The sequence below is a fragment of the Orycteropus afer genome, unplaced genomic scaffold (assembly GCF_000298275.1).
Source record: "Orycteropus afer afer isolate SDZICR_OR568_19922 unplaced genomic scaffold, OryAfe1.0 scaffold00504, whole genome shotgun sequence".
Taxonomy (NCBI): Eukaryota; Metazoa; Chordata; class Mammalia; order Tubulidentata; family Orycteropodidae; genus Orycteropus; species Orycteropus afer.
The window spans coordinates 110,035-131,931 of record NW_006922091.1 but is presented as its reverse complement, the minus strand read 5'-3'; positions in this window follow the sequence as shown (position 1 = coordinate 131,931).

The window sequence follows — 21,897 nt, the reverse complement described above, 5'->3', positions numbered from 1 at the left end:
TTTTAAACAAAAATGAGTTGTAAAATGTCTCATTTTGTATCATAAATTTTATTAGACAGAGCCATGAATTGAGATGCAGGAAAATTTCAAGATACTACTTGTGGTGGTTAAGTTTGTGTGTCAACTTGGCTAGGCTTGGTTGAGTGGCTGGGCAGTTGAATGTAGCATTCCCCTTGACGACACTGGTAATCAACTCCATGGTGGAATCTACTGTGAGCAGTTGAGCAGCTGCCTCAGGGATGTGGTCTGCTTCCTGTACATAAGGAGAAGCCTTGAGGAACGGTCTCTAGCTTATAGCACATTTGAATCCTGCATGTAGCCATGTCGTTGTTCAGCAGCCTGCCATGCTCTGCCGACCTTGGGACTTACAGTGGACTTGAATTAATGGCCTGCCATGTGGTTTGGTAACAATGGGACTGTGCCATTTTATTTGTTGACCTTGGGCTTGTTAGCCTCAGCAGCTAGTAGCTGCCTGAGTGAAGAGATGCCTCTGGCTTCAGTGGGCCGGGAACAAGAGCAGAGCTGAAGTCCAAGGTCAAGGGGCTTTCACACAGCCCCTAGAGCCTGGCACTTTGAACTCAGACTTCTAGCCTCCAAAACTGTGAAAGAATAAACTCTTGTTTGTTAAGGCCATTCCACTTGTGGCATATTCCTGTCAGAGAGGCACTCAGTACCCAGAACACTACTAAAATGGACTTCACCAAAAAAAAAAAAACCACCTCACAGCCGTTAAGTTGATTCCAACACATATCCCTTTTGAGTTTCTGAGACAGTAAATCTTTAGAAAAGTAGAATGCCCCTTCTTCCTTCTGCAGAGTGGTTGGTGGGTTTGAACTGCCAGCCTTCTGGTTAGCAGTTAAATGCCTTAGGCACTGTGCCAACAGACACACACATTTTCAAAGTTGTATTGAAAACTTTAAAACTAATTTTTGGAAAACAGGGTTTCAGAAAGTATTAAAATAGGGAAAAAGAGTCTGTGGATGTAGGGGAGGTTACCAAGAAAGCCAAGATTAGGCAAGAAATGGAGAAATAGTATTCTGCATCAAAGTTTGTCAAAAGCATGGCTGGAGAAAGAAACCAGTGCATTCAGATTGGTAAGTAGTTTATTATTGCTAGAGAAAAGAGTTCAATTGGGTGAATGGTGAAATATGAGGCTGGAAAATTAAAAGACAGAGTTCTAGGAGATTTAAAAGCCAATATGGAGAACTTTGAAATTATTTCAAGGGTTGTGAGTTGATTCTTAAACAGGAGAATGGTATCATCCTCTTCATCACCATTACCACTAAAATTCATTTATTGCTTAGAATAAAAACAATAGTGATTTTATTATAGACATTTTTCAGATGAGGCAACTAAGGCTTAGAGAGTTTATGTAATGTACTCAAGATAATACAGTAAGTAATTGATCATACTGGCATTTTAACAAGTTCACTCTGTCTTTAAATGGGTAGAGAATGAAATGAAAAGAGAAATAACAGGAAGTTGATGAAATACTTCAGAGGTTACTTGATGATCTACTAGAATAGGTGCTCTTGAGATAGAGAAAAATTGACATAAGACAGAGCCTTGTGTTTTTATATTGGGAATGAAACAGAGAGAAGCATCAAGGATCACTCCTAGGTTTATGTCAGACCACCAGAGTTACACCATGTACGATAAGAGGGAACATAGTAGTAAATACAAGGTGTTGGAGGAAGATGATTAATTTGCTTTTGGAAATTATAGCTTTAAGAGGTCCACTGTCATCAGATAACCATTAATTGTATCCTTGGAAAAGAATGAAATGACCTGGAAAGTTTCAAGAGCAAAATGAAAAGACCTTGAAAGAGAATCCCGACAAATACCAGCCTTTAAGGCAGAAGAAGAGCCCAACAAGGAGACTGAGAAGAAACCGTTTAAAGCAAAGGATACCAAGAATACGAAAACCCTGGGAAAGGCTGAATGTTTCCTACATACACATTGGTGTGGCTGTCTGACCCATAACAAATCTCCTTTCTCTAGAAATGTTCTCCACACACAGGAATGGCCACCAAGATTATGTATCTCTGAGTCCCAGCCATAGCTGAAGTTTTGAGGTGGAACCAACTGAGGCAAGCTGGGGCAATCAAGTTCTCCTTTCAAAGAAATTTAAATTTAGAACTTATAGACGGAGGAACCATATCTGTCATGGAAAAGTCAGGAACAGGGAAGTTTAGGGGATCAGTGACACAACAGCAGAAGAAAATAATTTGTTGGGGAGTCACAATCTGATGAGAAAATTATAGGGACTGGGGGCATTTTTACTTTTTTTCTTTAAGGGGTTAACAACAAGTAGTTTTCAATGCATTTGCCTTTACACACTCATCCGATGAACTTGCTTCCTACTTACCAGAAAAAAATAGAACTGAGTAGGCAGAAAATTCCTTAATTTCATGTTATCAAAGTTACAACTACCAACATCTATGTTCATTCCTTTGCCCTCTACCATGTCACAAATGGAAAAAAGGTGCCTCTATTACTTTAAAATAATTTCTCCATGTATGCTTTGTAGCTCTGATAAATAATTCTACCACAATACTGTAAGCAGGATCCCAAAACTAAAATATCCTAATATGTGGTAGTTACTTTATTGTGAAATTAGTGAAATGAGATCTGAGCCTACACAGTTAGCTGTCTAAGGTTTCAGTGGTCTGTCTATCTATCTGAAAGATCCAAATCTATCTCATGCTAGCTCTAGTTTTTCACTATGTGCTTGTGGCTGTCCACTCTTGTTTAAATATGTATGAAGATGATTCTAGAACCTAAAGCTAGCTGTGACTTCAGGGCAGTAGTTGAAATTCCAGGAATATTCCTAGTTATTTTGACCTCTGGAGATTAAAAAATACCAACCCCAGTATCAACTCTAATGCCCAACCTCCTTGCCATCACTTCCTCTACTTCCAGAAAATAAAAAATGTGGGTTACTCCAGTTTGAGAATGGGAGCTGGTTGGAGGACAGGAACCTGTTGCCAGGTTTTACTATAATAAGTATCTCTTCTCTTCTCAAACATAGTTTGTAGGATTTTTGAACTTAGCATAGTGCTCAGTACATAATAGGATGTCAAACAATTTTTCAGAATATGAAAATGGATGGATAAATGAATGAAGAGTTAGATCATTTTTACAGGCCAGGTTTCAGAGCAAACATGAAAGGAAATTTAAATCTAGAAGATAGGTTCTTTTTTTCTATTGCAACCATCCTGATCTACAGGGAAGCAAAAACTATGGATATTCTCTCACATGCTCTGAAGAAAAAAGAAAATCAGATAATAGGTATTTGATGTTTTTTGAATTTTCAGAATGGTGTCCTATGTGAATTAAAAAAATTGTTGGGAATTACTTAAATGTTTACTTCTGATTATCATTTCTATGTGAATTACTTGAAGTCATTTAATACAATTTGCTTATTTTGGAGCAAGCAGCATTATTAAAGTAAGTTATCATAGATTGAACAGCTGTGAGTTTTAAACTAAGCATGACTATTAAGGCAATGTGTCTTAGATTTGAAAACATGCTTTATTTGCACTGCTATTATTAAAATGCAGCTCCATTTGATAAAATCCTTTATACTTTTTTTTTTAAGAAAAAAAAATATACACACATTAACTTAGCTTTTCTCTTTCAGATATTCAGATTCATATGTTTATGTATTTTCTCATAAGGTAAAAAAAATATACACACATTAACTTAGCTTTTCTCTTTCAGATATTCAGATTCATATGTTTATGTATTTTCTCATAAGGTAAAAAAAATATACACACATTTTTAAAAATTTTAAAAATATATATACACATGTTAGGTTTGACTTTCTGCAAATTTTTTTAAAAACAGGCAGGGAATTCTATTTCTTAATTATCTTGGGAAATTAATCCAAACAAAGCAGAAGCAACCATCTAGAATGGGCTTTGTTTTCATAGTATACATAACAGATTACACTGGCATAGTGCCTAAGGCACTTGACTGCTAACCAGAAGGCTGGCGGTTCAAACCCACCAGCCACTCCTCGGAAGGAAGGTTGGGCAATCCTACTTCCGTAGTGATACTGCCTCGGAAACCCAAGGAGGGGTCGCTATGAGTCGGGGTCGACTCGACGGCAAATAACAACAAGAGATGTTTTTCATGATTTCTGGTTTTGTCCTTTGTTATTTATGAATTACCCTGAACTCTGTATCTGATTACTCCTTTCTGATTAAAAAAAAAAAAAAAAATCACAATTTTTTTTGCTTATTGCCTGGTGGAGTTTCAAAATAGCTATGCACCTGTGTCTGCTATGTACCTTGGCTGGTGAGTATTGAGCAATAAGCAAAGAACAAAGAACAAGCAAAGTTAATAAAACCCTGTTTCTACGGAGAGCTCTGACTACTACTCAGTATACGTCGGAATTATCCTGGATAAAACAGTTTTCTTAAGGTATCTGTCAGGTTTACTTTATCTTTACCATTCTAGAAAAAAAGGACAGAGAAAAAGAAAGGAGCTTACAAGTTTTTTTTTTTTTTTTTTTTTAATAATATTCAATACAATTTAAAGTGAGGCCTTCTCTATTGCTGTAAAATTAGACTAGGCTACTATGTTAGTTTCTCAGAGCTGCTGTAACAATATACCTCAAACTAAGTGGCTAATAAAAACAGAAATTTATTATCTCACAGTTTTGGACACTGGGAGTCCACGATCCGAGTGTCAGTCATGCTGATTCCTACTGAGGCTTTGAAGGAAGATCTGTTCCGTGTCTTTCTCCTAGCTTATGGTAGCAAAAGAATCAGTGTCCAATAACATTTCTTTTTAAGGCCAGGAGCACATTTAATGACTGCATCTCTAGCAACATTCTGTTCATGATGATAGACACTTTCTCCATAGTTTAACTCCTTCCTGAGCCCTCACCAGAATCACCATTGATGTCATAATTATACCAACAGTCTCTTTAAGGTAATGTAAGTTTTTAATGTTAACCTCCTCAAAACTCTTCCAGTCTCTAACCATTACCCAATTCCAAATCCACCTCTACACTTTTAGGTGATTTTTTATAGCAGCTCCTCACTTCCTGGTACCAAACTATTAGATTCCTAGGGCTGCCCTAAGAAAATAGCACAAAATGGGTAGCTTTGAAGAAAAGAAAGTTATTATCTCACAGATCTGGAAGTTAAAAGTTTAAATTCAAGGCATCTTTCTACTCTAGAGGAAGAACTTTCTTAACTCTCCTAGCTTGTGGTAGCTCCGGGCATTCCTTGGCTTCCAGCTGCAGCATCACACAATGTCCCTCATCTATATCTCTGTCTTTGAGGATCATCTTCCCTTTTATAAGGCTATCAGTCATGCAAGGTTAAAATTCACCATACTTTCATAAGACCTCATGCTAACCTAACTGATAATATCTTCAAAGACCTTATTTTCAAAGAAGGTCACATTCAGAGGTCCCAGGGCCTAGCACATCAAAGGACCATTTTGGAGGATATTATTCCATCTATAACAGCTTCTGTGTTTACAATTAGTGCTTTTGATCAAAATTTGTGGGTCTCCTTCCAGTTACTGGATAGGATTGAGCCTCCTGACTTCTTGATTATAGGGATCACCATGTGACTTTCTTTGGCAAACAAATCATGAGGAATGACATCTGTCACCTGAGAGTGGAAGTCTGAGTTCTTTGAAGTCTTTGAAGCATCATTTGCCATGTTCTTTTCTTCTTATTTTACCAGACAGAAGCAACTAAGGACTAGAAATTTAGGGCCTTGAAATGTTGGCAAAACAACTGAATTTAGACCCTAAATAGTAGAGATATTATTGAGACTGATTTTGAGCAGCAAAGATTAATTAAAACTCATTTTTATGATAGAGAAAAATTAGTGACCATATTAATTGTCAAACAATGACTGTCACATCATTTAAAAAAAGAAAAACTGAATGGATAAAGTATTTCAAAATAAAGATCCAATTAAGATTGTATACAGTGTTGTTGTTGTTATGTGCCGTAGAGTTGGACCCAGCTCATTGTGAACCCTCCTTGCATTTCTGAGGCAGTATCACTACGGAAGTAGATTGCCCCATCTTCCTTCCAAGGAGTGGCGGGTGGGTTTGAACCACCAGCCTTCTGGTTAGCAGTCAAGTGCCTTAGCCATTATGGTACCAGAGACCTGTCAATTCAACCAAAGAGCTGAGGAAAAATAAATAAATAAATAAATAAGAGCATGGTTCTTTCAATGAAATTTTATAGGCTTAAGATAAGCTGACAGTTCTGATAATGAAGGTCTTAAGAAGAACTGTTAGCATGGCTACAATTTTATTTCATAACATTGAAAAGTAGGTTTTTTTTTTTTCCTAGACTAAATAAGACTGTATTTTAGACTTAACACTTAACATGATGCTTGGGCACTAAATAGTCTATAGTCAGAAGTGCACTGCATGTTTTCTCTAGTCCACATCCTACATGTGGCTTAGGAGGATATTGGAAAATGAAGAATCTCCCAGAAAGCCAAGCCCAGGACAACAAGGTAATCACAAGGATCAGAATCAGGGATAAATGAAAGGACATTATTTACCCCCAAGATAAAAGGTCTTCAACAAAATATCTGCCTGGTGGAGTTTCAAAATAGCTATGCACCTGTGTCTGCTATGTACCTTCCATTTTTCAGATAAACTCACTGCTGTCGAGTCTATTCCTACACACAGCGATCCCCCCTCCTTGGGTTTCTGAGGTGGTATCTCTAAGGAAGTAGATTGCCCTGTCTTCCTTCCAAGGAGTGGCTGGTGAGTTTGAACTGCCAGCCTTCTGGTTAGCAGTCAAATGGCTTATACATCACTTTTCCTGTGTCTGTTGCAAAATTGTCTATTGCATGTGTGTGAGATTGTAGGTAGGTAATGAGGCAATATCATTTATCATGAAAAGCAAGACACTATTGGTAGTGAAAGACGGGTAGTCATAATAAATATGCCAGGACAGATGACATAAAATGAGTTTGTCTGAGACAAACCAAGATGTTGGTTCATGTTCTTTATAGCCTATATTTTTATCTCATCCATATCCAGATCAGGTAGAGTCATGTCTGTACTATGCATTTGTCAAATACACTAGACTTAAAGATTGATACTGTGAATACATAAGGCCTTGGATTGTCCCCTTTGAGAAGGGGTAATTTATTATGGTTTGAAAGATTAACTGAATATTTGATGATCAGGAGGTTTAGCTGTGGTATATCCACTTGATGGCACATAACAACAACAACAACATATATCTTATTATACACTGAGCATTTGAAGACTAAGGTGTGCCTAACCTAAGCCATGGTAGTTTCAATCACCTTTTATGCATGTGAGAGCTGGACAATGAATAAGGAAGACTGAAGAAGAGTTGATACTTTTGAGTTGTGATGCTGGCGAAGAATGTAAGAGTACCATGGTCTGCTAAAAGGACTAACAAATCTGTCCTGGAGGAAGCGCAGCCAGACTGCTCCTTGGAAGTGAGAATGGCCAGACTTTGTCTTACTTACTTTGGTCATGTTGTCAGAAGGAACCATTCCCTGGAGAAGGCTATCATGCTTGGTAAAGTGGAGGGCCAATGAAGAAGGGGAAGGCCCTCAACGAGATGGTTAGACACAGTGGCTGCAACAATGGGCTCAGGTATAGCAGGGATTGTGAGGCTGGCACAAGACTTGGCAGTATTTCGATCTGCTATGCCTGGGGTTGCTATGAGTTGGAGATGACTCAATGTGACCAAACAACAACAACAGTAGTAATTAATACTGTTCAATATTTTCATTTTTAAAATCTGGGAATGTGGTAAGATTTCCCTTACCAACTCCTTAAAATTAGACATATCTGTGTGACTAGCTTTTGCTGATGAAGTGTAAACTTTAGTGGTGAGTGACACTTCCAGATTTCCTGCATTGTGACTGAGCACAACATGGAAAAAAAAAAAAAAAAATCTCTGAATACCAATGAAGGACCTGCAGCATGAGTGAGAACTAAGTATCTGTGGTTATAAGCCAGGTTATTTATAACTGCAGTATAATCTAGTAATTCTAAGTCATAGAGGCAATAAGAAGCTCTGCTACCCTAAAGAATACTGCAAACCACCTCACCCCCAGACTAATTAAGTAGGAGAAGATTCAAAGAACCTTTGAAGTTGTGAGCCCTTGGCATACGGGTACATGGTGTGAATTTTCCTTCTTTTCATCATGGAAGGGCAGTGGAGTGCTTCTAAACCAAAATGAAACTCCCAAGGAAATCAAACAATAGTATCTCATTCTGGATCTGGACTTTTATTTAGGCAGCATATTTGCTGATCTGTTCCTTCTTTATTGCTTATTTGAACAAAAAGGATACTTTATTGAGGAAAGATGGTAAGTGGAGAGAAAACACACAAAATGGCAACAGTGGTGTGACAATATGTGTGCATCCCCTAGATCAGGTGGCTTCCCTAGAAAGAAGCCATGTTTGAGCCTTTCTGTTGTACTCTAGTAAATGTTGTCTCACCAAAGAGCACCGTAGGAAGTGGTGTGTAAAAAGAAACTGTTAAGTATAAATATGTAAGTAGTGGTTGCAGGGTTGGAGGAGGATTAATTGAGTTTGGGTGCAGGTGGGTTTCACACTCCAGGGAACTATATCATTAAACTCTTACAGACCCTCAAGGAACTCACACAGATGACCAATCAGTATTAGAGAAGCAACAGAATTATAATTAAGTTCTCAGTTAAGAGTCTTTTTTTCCTGGAGTTCTCCTTGCTTAACATTTGAGAATAGAACAGAACAAAGGGGGTAAAGAGGAGGGTAAAAAAAAAGCTTGATTCTTTCTTCTCCAAAATATTTGGCCCAAAATCCATATGATGCTGAGGGAAGATATGATATGCAATAAAGTGCATATGAGTTTAAAGATTTAAAACAGACTGTTATGGAGCAGATCTACTCTGCACACATGGGGTGTCATGACTTGAAATCAACTGAAGAACAACTAACATCAGGAAGACTTTTTAAAACTAAGAATGTTTATAATGAGCTTAATTGAAAGTATTTTATTCGGAAATAGATTATATTTATACCCAACATAGTTTGAATTGCTTAATACATTAATTATGCTACAATTAAGTAATTACTTGCATATTGTCCACTCAAATGTATTAATCAAATATAGTTAATGTGATTTAATGTAAATCACATATTTTGGTGAATATTTGCACAACACAAGCTAAAGTAGCAGAAAGATGACAGATTTTCAAGATGCCCAAGTCTCTCCACCCATGTTCTTAAAACTTACACATTATTTTCATTCCATATTTTTCAAATTGCAGAAAAGTGATGCATCTCGCACCCTTATTTCAAGTTGTGTGAACTACTATGGCAATAACAATTTTTGTATAGATCCCTGTGGTAGTTAAGATTGTGTATCAGCTTGGCTGGGTTATGAGTTTGAGTAGCTCGGTAGCTAGAAGTAGTTATTCTCCATGATGAGATTTTAACGTGGTGTAATCACCTCCGTGGTAGAATCTACTGTGTGCAGTTAATCAGTTGAAGAAGAGTTGTCTGCAGGGTGTGGCCTGCTTCCAACATATAGAAAACCAAACTTACGGTTGTTGAGTCGGTTCTGACTCATAGCTACCCCTCCTTGGGTTTCTGAGGCAATATCTCTACGGAAGTAGATTTTCCAGTCTTCCTTCCAAGGACTGGCTGGTGGGTTTGAACCACCAGCCTTCTGATTAGCCATCAAATGCGTTAGGCACTATGCCACCAGAACTACATATAGAAAGGATCTTGCATTTGTTTCAGTCTTCATCTCCAGTTCCTGGACTTGAATCAGTGACTCGCCATGTTGCCTGCTGATCTTGGGATTTTTGCCTTTGCAGCTTGTGAGCCAACAATCTGCCATTTTACCTGCCTATCTTGAATTGTCAGTCTCAGCATCCAGCAGGTGTGTGAGTCAGAAGACGCTTCCAGCTGGAAGGCACAGCTAAAGCCCATGGTCAAGGGGCCTCCACCCAGCCCCAGAGCCAGCACACTGAATTGGGACTTCTAGCCTAGTCTTCCCCTAGAGTCAGTACTCTGAATTTGACTTCTAGCCTCCTAAACTGTAAGAGAGTAAATTTCTGTTTGTTGAAGCCGTCTATTTGTGGTATTTCTCTAGCAGCACTAGAGAAATAAATCAATCCCCAAACAGAGTAATGTGTTCAAAGGGCAATGTACTGAAAATGGAACATTTAACCAAAAACACAAAACCACTGCCACTGACTTATTTCCTACTATAGTAGAGGAGAACTAACCTCTACCTTTTCCAAGACTATAAATCTTTACAGAAGCAGACTGCCTTATCTTTCTCCAGCAGAGCGGCTGGTGAGTTAAAACCTTTGACCTCTTGGTTAGCAGCCAAATATTTTAATCAGAGTTTCTTATTAGAGCATAGAATAGGCATCAAATGCTTATTTAAATGAGTGAATCCCACACAGAAACTTGCATTACTTGTTACAGTCTTATCTTCCTGGGACAATATAAATGAAGAAAGAAATATTCATGGTGGGAACATGGTTTGTGCAATGGCATGAGATGACAATAGGCCTGATTAGAGTTACTGGCTTTATAAAAGTAATTAGAAAAAAAGAGTACTTCTCCTTCAATCTCTCTTAACATACAAAGTCACATAAACATGACCAAAAATATGCCAGAAACTAAGAAATTGAACTATAGAAGCAATTACTTAAGTTTTGATTGAAATTGTCTATTGCTCTTTGAACAATCTTGAGGAAGTATGAAATTCAGCAAGAGTATTATTTCTTATTCCTAGCAAGGCTAAGGAAAAGATAGTTGAAACAAGAATGAGAATCTAAGACTATTGCACCAATAATTTGCATACTTATGAGTACTCATGCCATATAAACTGTGGTAATCTTTAGGTAAATATTGCACTTCTTATTCCTCAATTGCTCTTGAGAACAAATGTTTGTCCTCTGGAGTTTGTTTGAATGTGTGTATGTGTGGTCTGTGTGTGTTTATGTGTATTTGATTCAAAACCACACTATGTTTATTATAAAAATAAGAAGTCTGTGCAAATCAAACTGATGAGGAGAACTAGGACAAAGTCAGACTTGGATTGCCCAAGTACAGGTAGACTTATAGTGTGGTGGAAAGAACCTGAGCTTTGAAGTGAGGAAAACTTAGGTTCTAATTCAGATTTTCCTACAATGTGTCCCTAAAGAAGTTTTAATCCACTCATCTGCAAAGTGATTAATAATTTATAGCTCACAGGATTACTCTGATGATTAAATGCAAAAGTTTGGATCATAGTAGAAGCTTAATAAATTGTAATTAGTTTTATTCTAGGAGCTCTGGTTGCGTGGTGCCTAGGTACTTGACTGCTAATCAGAAGCTGGCAGTTCAAACCCACCAGCCACTCCTTGGAAGGAAGGTTGGGCAATCTACTTCTGTAGTGATACTACCTTGGAAACTCGAGGAGAGGTCACTATGAGTCAGGTCCAACTCAATGGCACACAACAACAATGACAGTTTTATTCTGCTATGATGGTGTAGTGCCTAAGGCATTTGACTGGCAACAGGAAGGCTGGTGGTTCAAACCCACCAGCCACTCCTCAGAAGAAAGGTTGCACAATCTACTTTGGTAATAACAGCACTTGGGAAAGCCGAGGAGGGGTTGCTATACGAGTCAGATCCGACTTGACAGCAGTGAGTTTGTTTGTTTTATTTAAGATGTATTGAAATTGCTGGGTATACAGTGGGACAAGTGAGAAAGCATATCTAGAGAGACACAGCCTTACTCAAGGTACCACAAAGATATTGTTCAAGGTTCCATACAGTTTCTCTGGTACAAATGAGCCATCTCTTCTTCATTCAGTCTTTATTATGAAATATTTACTGAGCAGCTCTTAAGCTCCATACTAGATTAAGGTATGTTCATGAGAAATTTATAATGCTTTTATTAAAGACACTTACAAGTAATTCATATGTCCAACAGATAAACAATATACAACAAAAAGTGCTACAAAAGAGAATGCTATTTGTCAGTTGAGCCCAGGTTAATATGATGTGGGTGAGTCAACAAAAACCAAGAAGAAAATGAAGATTTGATCTGGGTCTTAGAAGAGGAATATGGCAGAATCAGAATATGAGAAAAGATTAGATGACTGAAAATATTTGAGTACCTATTATGTTTTATGAGATCTCTGGTAGCATAGTGCCTAAGGCACTGGACTGCTAACCAAAGGGCTGGTGGTTCAAACCCACCAGTAACTCCTCGGAAGGAAGATGGGGCAATCTACTTCCGTAGTGATACTGCCTCAGAAACTCAAGGAGGGGTCGCTATGAGTTGGGTCCGACTCCACAGCACATAACAACAACAACATTATGTTTTATCACTATCTGCAATTATTAATATCATATGAAAGTAAAATTTTTCTGAATATAATTCAAAAAGAGTTGCAGTGGTATATTGACAGGGAGCTTCCAGAAATTTAAGCTGGATTAAGAAGAGGATGTAGAATGAGGGATATCATTGTTGATGTCAGATGGATGTTGGCTGAAAGCAAAGAATAACAAAAAGATGTTTTGTTGTTTTTTATTTACTATGCAAAGGCATTCAACTGTGTGGATCATAAAAAATTATGGATAACATTGTAAAGTATAGGAGTTCATGAGGAACCTGTACATAGACCAAGATGCAGTCATTCAAATAGAACAAAGGGATACTGCATGGTTTAAAAATAGGAAAGATGTGTGTCAGGGTTGTATACTTTTACCATATGTATTCAGTGCATATGCTGAGCAAATAATCCAAGAAGCTGGACTATATGAAGAACATGGCATCAGGATTGGAGGAAGATTCATTCACAGCCTGTGATATGCAGATGACACAACCTTGCTTGCTGAAAGTGAAGATGACTTGAAGCACTTACTGATGCAATGCAACACACTGCTGACGAGTCAGATCCAACTCATAGTGACCCCTCCTTGGGTTTCCAAGGCGGTATCACTACGGAAGTAGATTGCCTAACCTTCCTTCTGAGGAGTGGCTGGTGGGTTTGAACGACCAGCCTTCTGTTATTGTTGTTATGTGCCGTTGAGTCAGCCCTGACTCATAGTGACCCCTCCTTGGGTTTCTGAGGCTGTATCACTATGGAAGTAGGATTGCCCAACCTTCCTTCAGAGGAGTGGCTGGTGGGTTTGAACCGCCAGCCTCCTGGTTAGCAGTCAAGTGCCTTAGGCACTACGCTACCAGAGTTCCTGACCAGCCTTCTAGTTAGTAATCAAATGCCTTAGGCACTATGATACTTACTGATGAGGATCAAAGAATTCATCCTTCAATATGGATAACACCTAATGTAAAGAAAACAAAAATCCTCCCAACTGCACCAATAATCACCATAATAATAAATGGGGAAAAGATTGAAGTTGTCAGTGGTTTTATTTTACTTGGATCCACAATTAACACCCATGGAAGAAGCAGCCAGGAAATCAGACATCATATTGCACTGGGGAAATCTGCTGCAAAAGACCTGTGTAAAGTGTCAAGGAACTAAGATGTCACTTTGAAGACTAAAGTGCACCTAACCCAAGCCATTGTATTTTCAATCACCTTATATGCATGTGAAAGCTGGGCAATAAATAAGGAAGACAAAAGCACAGTTGATGCGTCTGAATTGTGATGTTGGCAAAGAATAATGAAAACACTATGGACTACCAGAAGGATGAACAAATCTATCATGGACGAAGTGCTGCCAAAATGAAGGGAGAGTGGTTAGACTTCACCTCACGTATGTCAGCCATGTTGTCAGAATGGACCAACCCCTGGAGAATGATATCATACTTGGTAAAGTAGAGGGTCAGGGAAAAAGTGGAAGACTGTCAAAGAAATGGATTTACATACTGGCTACAACAATGGCCTCAAGCATAGCAAGGATTGTGAGGATGGTGTAGGACCAGACAATGTATCATTCTGTTGTACATAAGATTTCTATGAATCGAAGCCAACTCAACGACACCTGACAACAACAGATAGAGCCTGATCTAGAACATACATACAAAAAGATACAGATATTTATTATCGCTGCTAGATTTAGATATAGATATACATACAGATATATGTATATAGACATAAAAAGATACAAATTTTCACATCAATTCTTAAAAGTAATCATTAACTCAGTTTTGCAGATGAAGAAATTGAATATTATTACATTGAGAAACTTGTCCAAGCTCTTATAGCTAGCAGGCAGGGAAGTGGATTAACTTGTATTTTTCAATGTAGTGTGGTACTTCCTGGATATTGATGTGATTTTGAAGGTAAGTAGAAAAATAAAATATTAGTGAAGTTAAAGTCAGATTTATTTCTTAGATAATTCTGCATTCCAAAACTCACAAAAGTTTTTCTATACATAAAAGCTAACATGGGACCAGCAGGGTAAAGAGAGCAAATTGCCAGTAGAGGAACGTAAGGTCTTATTATGGAACACTAACCAAATTTTTTATTTGGATTTATACCTTGTAAATTCAGAGATGAACTCTTGAGATCATTAGTCTCTCTTTTCTTTTATATACTTGTTTTTATAAAATTTTCATCTTTTAGGAATTTCCCATGTCACTGTGTTTTCTGGGTAAATGTGTTCCATATTCATACATTGATCTCCACAGCAGACAAGGTGGTAGAACTACAGATAAACCTAGACATAGTGGGTTTCATGCCAGACCACTGCAATAAAGCCAGTATTGCAATAAATTGAGCCACACAAATATTTAAGTTTCCCAGTGCATATAAAAGTTATGTTTACACTATACTATAATCTATTAAGTGTGCAATTAATTGTGCTTATGAGGAACCTGTACATAGACCAAAAGGCTGTTGTTCGAACAGAACAAGGGGATACTGCATGGTTTAAAATCAGGAAGGGTTTGTGTTAGGGTTGTATCTTTTCACCACACTTAATCAACCTGTATGATGAGCAAATAATCAAGAAGTTGGACAATATGAAGAATATGGTATTAGGATTGGAGGAAGACTAACAACCTGGAATGCACAGATGACACAACCGTGCTTGCTGAAAGTGAAGGTGATTTGAAGCACTTACTGCTGAAGATCAAACATGGTAGTCTTCGGTATGGATTATACCTCAATATAAAGAAAACAAAAATCCTCACAACTGGACCAATAAGAAACATCACAATAAATAGAGAAAAGATTGACATTGTCAGGGATTTCATTTTGCTTGGATACCCAATCAACACCCATGGAAGCAGCAGTCAAGAAATCAGACATATATTGTAAGAGGCAAATCTGCTGCAAAAAGACCTCTTTACAGTATTAAGAAGCAAAGATGCTACTTTGAAGACTAAGATGCTCCTAGCCCAAGCCCTTGGTATTTTCAGTGGCCTCATATGCATGTGAAAGCTGGACAATGAATAAGGAAGACCAAAGAAGAGTTGATGCCTTTGAATTGTAGTGTTGGCGAAGAATACTGAAAATACCATGGACTGCCAGAACAAATAAATCTATCCTGGAGGAAGTGCACCTGAATGCTCCTTGGAAGTGACAATGGTCACATTTCATCTCATCTACTTTGGTCATTTTATCAGAAGGAACTATTCTCTGAAAAAGGATATCATGCTTGGCACAGTAGAGGGTCAATGAAGAAAGGGCAAGACCCTCAGCAAGATGGATTTACACAGCAGCTGCAATGATGGGCTCAAGTATTGCAAAGATTTTGAGGGTGGTGCAGGACTAGGCACTGTTTTGTTCTGTTGTACACAGGGTCGCTATGAGTCAGAACCAACTCAATGGCATCTAACAACAACACAATTAAGTGTGCAATAGCATTATTAAAATGTTTGAAATATTGTGAGAATTACTAAACTATGATGGAGACATGAAGTGAGCACATGCTGTTGGATAAACGGCACTGATATACTAGCTTGACACAGGGTTGTTACAAATCTTCAATTTGAAAAAAAATGTCATATCTGCAAAGCTCAATTAAGTGAAGCACAATAAAATAAGAGGTATACCTGTAGATTTTATTAAATTATCAAAAACTGAATCTGATATTTTTTTTTCATTTTAATAAATTTAATTTTTTTATATTATAAGGATTTTCTTTTTATGGTTATCAAATTTGGTACATGGCAGTTACAAAATAATTGTATCACTATGTTGTTTTATGTGCCACTGAGTTGGTTCCGACTCATAGTGACCCTATAGAACAGAGTAGAATTATCTCACAGGGTTTCCTAGGCTTTAGTCTTTATAAGAGCAAATTGCCAGATCTTTTCTTCTGAGAGAACACTGGATGTGTTCAAACCACCCACCTTTCAATTAGCAGCCAAGTGTTTAACCACTGGGCCATACCAAACTCAAAACAAACTCACTGCCATCGAGTCAATTCCAATTCATAGTGACCTCCATTTAATTTCTGAGGTAGTAAATCTTTGCAGAAGTAGATTGCCCCATCTTCCTTCCATGGAGCAGCTGGTGTATTTGAACTGCTGACGTTCTGGTTAGCAGCCAAATGCCTTAGGTACAGAGCTACCACAACTCCTTTTGTATCACTATATACTCTATAGTATTGAGAAACACTAGTTTGCAGAGGGGTGATTAATAATGAGCAATTTTCGTTTTGTTTGTCTAATAGGACAGTAAAAAGAATCATAATATATTTGTACAGTCCTTGAACACATTGTATCTAGCTTTTATTTCTATATTCTTTTATGAAAGATCTTCAAAAGCCAATTGACTATATATTGATTGAGAAAATAGTTAATGACTTTCTACATCATGACTGATTTATCAGTTTAATATTAATGGTTTGCTTCTACACAGTTATTTAACACCAGCCCTGATAGTTCAGTGGATAAGCACTCAGCTGCTAATAGAAACATCAGGAATTTGAACCCACTAACTCCTCTGGGTGGAGTAAAACTTACAGGACCTCCATTAGCTGATGTGGCACAACTCAAAATGAGTAGAAACAGATGCAAACATCCATTAACAATCAGAACATGGGATGTACAAAGTATGAATTTAGGAAAATTGGAAATTGTCAAAAATGAAATGGAACACATAAAGATTGATATCCTAGGCATTAGTGAGCTGAAATGGACTGGTTTTGTCCTTTCGGAATCAGACAACCATATGATCTACTATGCCAGGAATGACAAATTGAAGAGGAATGGTTTGGCATTCATCATCACAAAAACTGTTTAAAGATCTGTCCTGAAAAACAGTGCTGTCAGTGATAGGCTGATATCCATACACCTACAAGTAAGACCAGTTAATATTACTGTTACTCAAATCTAAGCACCAACAACCAAAGCCAAAGATGAGGAATTGAAGATTTCTACCAACTTCTGCAGTCTGAAATTGACTGAAAATGCAATCAAGATGTATGGATTATCACTGGTGACTGGAATGCAAAATTTGGAAACAAAGAAGAGTTACTGGTAGTTGGAAAATGTGGCCTTGGTGAGAGAAATAATGCCGAAGATCACATGATAGAATTTTGCAAGACCAACAACTTGTTCATTGCAAATATCTTTTTTCAACAACATAGATGATGGCTGTGCACATGGACTTCACCAGATGGAATACACAGGAATCAGATTGACTATATCTGTGGCAAGAGGAGATGGAGAAGCTCAATATCTTCAGCCAAAACAAGGTCAGGAGCTGGCTGTGCAACAGACCATCAAGTGCTCATATGCATATTCAACTTGAAGCTGAAAACAATTAAAAGAAATTCACAAGAGCCAAAATATGACTTTGATAATATCCCTCTTGAATTTAGACACCATCTAAAGAACAGATTTGATGCATTGAACACCAATGACCGAAAACCACAGAAATTGTGGAATGACATCAAGAACATCATCCCTAAAGAAAGCAAGAGGTCATTAAAAAGACAGAAAGGAAGGAAAGACCAAAATGGATGTCAGAAGAGACTCTGAAACTTACCCTTGAGCACAGAGTAGCTACAGCAAATGGAAGAAATGACAAGATAAAAGAGCTGAGCAGAAGACTTCAAGGAGCAGCTCGAGAAGACAAAGCCAGTTATTATAATGAAATGTGTGAAGATCTAGAGTTAGAAAACCAAAAGGGGAGAACATGCTCAGCATTTCACAAGCTGAAAGAACTGAGGAAAAAATTTAAGCCTTGAGATGCAATATTGAAAGATTTTATGGGCAAAATATTTAATGATGCTTAGTTGTTGTTGTTGTTATGTGCCATCAAGTCGGACCCAACTCATAGCGACCTCTCCTTTAATGATGCAGGAAGCATCAAAAGAAGATGGAAGGAATACACAGAGTCACTGTACCAAAAAGAATTGGTCAATGTTCATCCATTTCAGGAGGTGGCATACGGTCAAGAACCAATGGTATTGAAGGAAGAAATTGTAGCTGCACTGAAGGAATAGGTGAAGAACAAGCCTCCAAGAATTGACAGAATACCCATTGAGATGTCTGAGCAAACAGATGCCACGTGCTGGAGGCATTTACTCAGTTATGCCAAGAGATTTGGAAGACAACTACCTGGCCAACTGACTAGAAGAGATCTATAGTTGTGCCATTCTAAACAAAGGTGATCCCACAGAATGTGGAAATTATCAAACCGTATCACTAATATCACATGCAATTACTGAAGATAATTCAAAAACGGTTGCAGCAACATATTGACAGATAGCTTCCAGAAATGCAACGTGGATTCAGAAGAGGACGTGAAATGAGATATATCATAGCTGATATTAGATTGATCTTGGCTCAACAATGAAATTCATTTTCCACAAAATGTGTGATATATTCATTGTCTTTCACACAAGTTTATATATAGATTACTTAGACTGTTACTGGATATTTTTCCTAATCAATTTAACAAACTCTTTTCATGGTGAAGTTATTATTGGTTGGGTAAAGGTATGGTTAAAAATGTATTTGTTGTCATATTTTCCTAGCAGTTGGCCAACTGTCTCATGTCAAATTTATAAAAATTTTTAGTCACAATATTTACTGTATTTGGTGTTTAATTTTAAAAATATAAAATATAATTGCTGCATATGATATTTTTAATATAGAAACGTAAGGAAGAACATGTCATCTATAATTGTATCACCTAAAGATAAATAGGAGCTCTGGTGGCCTAGTGCCTAAGGCATTTGACTGCTAACCAGAAGGTTGGCAGTTCAAACCCACCAGGCACTCCTCGGAAAGAAGATGGGGCAATCTACTTCTGTAGTGATACTGCCTCGAAAACCCAAGGACTATGAATTGGATCTGACTCAATGGCAGTGAGTTTGGTTTTTTGTTAAGATAACTACTATTAGTCTTTAGATGTATTTTGAGAAATGGATACATAGATGAAAATTTTATATTGGGAGGTGGCATTACTCATACTGATTAGGATAGGTATTAAAAGTGTAAACTTGCAGCAAGATAGAGAATCCACATGTTACTGTCTGCACAAGTTGCAATCCAGGAAATGGTAGGCATAAAGTTTAAGAAAAAATAACTTATCAAAAGTGGATTTAATCATATGTCTCTAAGAGGAGACAGATGTAGAAGGATTCTAGTTGCAAGAGAGGAAAAACATTGATTAAATCTTGTAATATTCATATTCTGAAATAGTATAGTTAGTAGTATGGGTTTTAATCCTATTTGTATTTTCCAAAAACAAGGAAAATATATGGTATTTACATTTCTAAGTTAGTTTGGAAAGCATGGCATTATGAGTAAAATTTGAATGATTATTTGCTATAATCCTATTAAAAATGTGTTTCCCCAAACATAGAGATGTGCAGCTGCTACTGCATAGAAGTCACAGGGCAGAGAGTGAGGCAAGAGGAGGACAGCTCTACGGCACTCCTCTTCACCTACCTGTCCCCCTTGAAGCAGTCAGTCTGCCTTTATCCACTTTACATAGGAATTATGGCATTATATTCTTTGAAGATTTTTTTCTTTTGGGGGGGAGGCATATGTAATCTTTTGTACATGAAAACATTTGCATATGTAGTTTGGATAGACTTCACCAGTTTCTAAATTGTCAGAGATTTCTTTGTTCTCTTCTTTAGAATATATTAGTCATTTAATCGTTTTCGTCTGTAAGTATACTCCTAAACTCAAATTAACAAGTTTTTGAGTGGTATTTTGTTCTATGTTCTTTTCATTTTTTGGTCTATGAATGAGATAATGATTCTCATATCTGTCTCTCCTCGCTGTCATTTGAGGAAAAGCCCCCACAAAACTATGAATTAATGACAATAAAGAATTGACATTGTGCTTCAAGGCAATCAGGAGATATATGGCATGCATCATTTTTATCTATTTTCTTTTTTCTTTTCCCCTCAGAGAGCATCTCAAATTTGTCCTAACCCATCATCATTTTTTTCAATATTAAAGCTGTTATGTTTATATAATTTAGAATTAAATACTTCTATTCAATTTTAATTTCTCATACTCTTTCTTTATCCAATTCCCTTTTACTTATCCTGTATCTCTCAGGGAACATGAATTTCAACATAGTTTCTTAATTTATTTTAATAATTTGTTTATTGAGTATGTTTCTTGGATTTAAATATAAAGTGGGTGCTGGTTCCAAAGCCCAACACTATTTTGCCTGTAGCTTCCTCTTGAAACTCACTTCCTAATATTCTTCCTCATTCATTAGATCTCAGTATTTTCAGCCTTATTTCTTTTTGTTGTATACTCCAAACTCTTTCCTATATTTGTGCCTTTACACTGACTGTTCTCTCTACTTGAAATATTCTTCCCTTCAATCTTTTATGGCTGACTCCTCTTGTCACTTAGAGGTCAATGTAAAAGTACTCAAAGTGACCTTTGTCATAGTTTCCTAATATTCTAAGACAGAAATACCAAAAGCGGGTGCTGTAAACAATATCAATTCCTTTGTGAATAGTTTAGAAGGTAGAAGACCAAATTCAGGGGCTGGAGGAGAAGGCTTTCTCTCTGGGGGAAGATTTTTGTCTCAACTTGTATAGCAGTAGCATCTCTTGGTTCCTTGGTAATCTTCACATGACATCTATCACTCCCTACTCACCCCCCCATCCCACTTGTGCTAGCTTCTGTGCCTAATCTGCTAGTTTTATAACTCAGAATAATTAGGTTAGGACACATCGTACACTGAGGTGGCCTCATTAACACGAGGATGAAAACCCCATTCCCAAAGAAGTTTACATCCACAGTTATGCCAATAAACCCTTTGCTATCCAGTCTATTCTGAGAAGAGAACTACACACTCAGAGTTTCGAATGCTGTAAATCTTTACAGAAGCAGACTGCCATACCATTCCATTAACAGCTGAGTGCATAACCACTGTGCCATCAGGGCTTCTATTCACGGGTCACAGGTCACAGGTGTAAGGGTTAGGATTCCCACACATCTTTCAGAGGGAAACATAGCACCTTTCCTGACTACTATAAATAAGAAGTAGCCCACTATAGAACTCCGTCAGATCGTTCTATTCTAGGTCGTTTCTTGGACTTACTGTACTTTTGTAATTATTTATTTATTTATTTATTTATTAGACTTGTAAGCATTATGAGAACAGACAACTTATCTTTCTTATCTACTAATATTTCTCCAGTATACACAAAGTTTCAGGCACACAGTAAGTTCTCAATAAATACGTGTTGATAGATGGGACACTACCTAAAATTTATACCTGAGATTTGCAGCAAATCAGATGTGTGAAAACTGTAGTCTTTTTCTGTGTTCTGTGCCAACACTTGTAAAATTGAAAATTGATTTTTATAAAAGAAAACTGAATAGCTTCATTTATATGATTGTGCTACCTTGGAACAGAAAGAACAGCATTGTTGTTATAAACATGAGCTTTGGGGCCCAATGGCTCTGGGTTCAATAATTTATTTTATTCCTTATTAATTTTCTTACCTTGGG